Source organism: Rhagoletis zephyria, unplaced genomic scaffold, assembly GCF_001687245.7.
Source record: "Rhagoletis zephyria isolate East Lansing unplaced genomic scaffold, Rhagoletis_zephyria_1.1 Rzeph_scaffold_01255, whole genome shotgun sequence".
Taxonomy (NCBI): Eukaryota; Metazoa; Arthropoda; class Insecta; order Diptera; family Tephritidae; genus Rhagoletis; species Rhagoletis zephyria.
Genome location: NW_016158339.1, coordinates 124,960 through 127,931, shown reverse-complemented (window position 1 = coordinate 127,931; position 2,972 = coordinate 124,960). Strand labels below are relative to the sequence as shown.

The 2,972-nt window shown below is 30.0% G+C and overlaps 1 long non-coding RNA gene across 1 annotated transcript; it reads right to left on the bottom strand.

Annotated features, from left to right (window-relative positions):
• Positions 1 to 674: 674 nt before the first annotated feature.
• On the bottom strand, positions 675 to 1,060 carry LOC108363358 (uncharacterized). The gene is made up of 2 exons (XR_001847612.1): positions 1,018 to 1,060; positions 675 to 741 (listed from the first exon to the last, which is right to left on the bottom strand). It is a non-coding gene; the product is annotated as an uncharacterized LOC108363358 (long non-coding RNA).
• Positions 1,061 to 2,972: the final 1,912 nt, after the last annotated feature.

Below are 2,972 nucleotides of genomic sequence, written 5' to 3'. Positions count from 1 at the left end.
ATTTTATTACCTTTTAAAAGCTTCAAACCGTTTTGGAATTGCTTAATTCGTTCTTGAGATATATATGATTAAGTGGATCCAATTTTTTTTTTTTTGCAAAAACGGTAAATTGCAAATATCTCAAAAACGGTACCATAAAATTAAAAATAACCTTGATTTTCGGAATCAGGGGGTGATTTTACATACGAATTTCATAACGGCGTCTCTGGTAAATTTTGGCCGTCGACCAGTGTAATTATTGCTTTCCATGACCAATATGCTGTCTCCATTGACAATACATACATTAGCTTCTTGAACTTACAGGATTTTACACGAACATGCAGGAAGTTGCAGGAAAAATGTTCCCGTACTCCAAAATCCTGTAAATGAGAGCAACTTTTGGAGAGTTGTGTAGAGAATGAAGTTGCAAGATTTTACCCGAACTTTTCCTTCTGGTAAAATCATGAAAAGTGTCAAGCAATCACTGGTTGACGTTTTTACAGGAAAAGTGTTTTTTTTGTTTCCGTACATTTTGTTGGTACTCACTTTTTACTCTCACTTCAGAGAGTAATTTTGCTGTTTGACAGTTTTACAGGATTTTTCACGAAAAGTATTGGATCAGAGCTATTGTCTTATAACATGATCGAGATAAAGCGGTAGCCTGTTGAGATGCATAACCAGGGTCGCTATTTTTCTTTGCCCATTAGTAAAGACATTACTACACTGCGTTCCATAATTATAAGACCGCCACATATTAACAAACTTTTATTTTTTATTTTTATACTATTTAATATTAATTATTTTCTTATAAATATACAGTTCATTTTATATCAAACACCATACAAACTTTTGTGCAAATATTATAAGAATTCAGCGAATTTTCACCAACATTTTACACATTTTTTAAAAATTTTTGGAAAAGTTTTGCGTATGCAGTTTTATAGCCCAAGCAGTTTTAATTTTTTTTGCCCATTAGTAATGACATTACTACACTGCGTTGCATAATTATAAGAACGCCACATAGTAACTAATTTTGACTTTTTATTTTTATATTAGGGGTCTTCATCAAAAGTGATAAACTGTTGATAAAATGATACATTTATCAGATTGATAAATGAACTGTCAAACTTTGTATGGAAATCTGTTTAACCAAAGTGTATCACTTTATCAAACGACTGGTGGATAAATTTATAAATTTTAGAAAAATTCTACCCTTACAGGTTCCCAGGTGGTCGCTTTTGCTACGAACACATAAACACAAATGAACACAATGGACCAGGTAAGAATAAAACGTAACTAGCCATATAAGTTAAGTAATAAACAATTTTATGCAATTATTTGCAAAGGTGCGTGCACGAAAGAATGCGGATAAACTGATAAATTTAGCAGTTTATCCCTTTATCACTTTAGATGAAGACTCAAATTATTTAATCTCAATTATTTTCTTATAAAAATACTGTTCATTCAATAAAAAACACCATAAAAGTTCACATTTCAAACTTTGTGCCAAATATAAAAATTCAGGGAATGAACACAATGGACCAGGTAAGAATAAAACGTAACTAGCCATATAATTTAAGTAATAAACAATTTTATGCAATTATTTGCGAAGGTGCGTTCACGAAAGAATGCGGATAAACTGATAAATTTAGCAGTTTATCCCTTTATCACTTTAGATGAAGACTCAAATTATTTAATTTCAATTATTTTCTTATAAAAATACTGTTCATTCAATAAAAAACACCATAAAAGTTCACATTTCAAACTTTGTGCAAAATTATAAAAATTCAGCGAATTTTTACCAAAATTTTTCACTTAAGAATTATGGTTTTGGGTATGCAGTTTTATAGCCCATGCAATTTTAGTATAATAAAGTGCGAGTTTCATATGGCTACAAAATAACGTTGATTTTTGGCATTTTTCTTTTACGGCGCCATTCATTCTCTTCTATACAAAGTACGTTCGAAATTTTTTTATATGGAGGAAAATGAGCAACACTGTCAACAAAAAACAATTGCCAAAAATCAACGGCAATATGTACGCAGTGCATGGAATTATTTTCCTTTTTTTAACCATGTTAACTTATACTTTATTTATGTGTTAAAATAAATATAAAACAAATTTCCATGGTGGAGTATTTGTCCTCCTGGAATGCTAAAAATTCTGGTCACCTTACTAAATCGTTCAAATACCCCTATGTGCGCCGCTAAAGAAGTTTCACTTCAAAAAATACACCTGAAAAAGACTTGCGTGCCAAATGAGCTTTTCTCTCAAAGTTTACGCTGCTGGCAAATGTAAACTAATTAATACAATTAAAGTAAAATCTGTGGAAAATTAACAATAAAATACTTTTTTCGCAAAATCTATAAAGGAACCTGGGTAACAGTTAATCGTCGCCACGCTGTAGTTATTTATAAAAACATACATATGACAGTCAAGACGGACTTACTTTTTTTCCTTAACAGTTTTTAAGACTGCCAATTTATTGGCTTTGCTTTGTGCGTGCGACATAGTAAGAAAAATAATATAAAAATTTTTTTTAATATACAACGCTTTTATAAATGGACTAAAAAGTAGAAAATAATACTTCTCAGTCCCATAGAATTTGTTTTGATAACTTTTGATTTTGAAATTTTAGCAAAAGTCATTATAAACAATCTATGAAATTGAAAATGAAAANATAATAGCCACCTGAATTGATATGAAGGGTAATATATGTTCATATGTATGTGGATATATGAATAACGACCGCTTAAAATCGATCTCAAATTTGTACATTATCTGTAGAAATCTTAGGTCTATGTTATGTAGTTTGACTACTGTCAATTAAATCTAATGCTTTGTATTGCATGCGCAATTTTTTTATATTATTTATTTTCTACTTTTTAGTCTTGTCTGTATAAAATTTTGCAATAGATATTAAAATAATTCAACGATATTAATAGAAAGGTGCACACACATGCATTTACATATGTATGTACATACAAACGAGC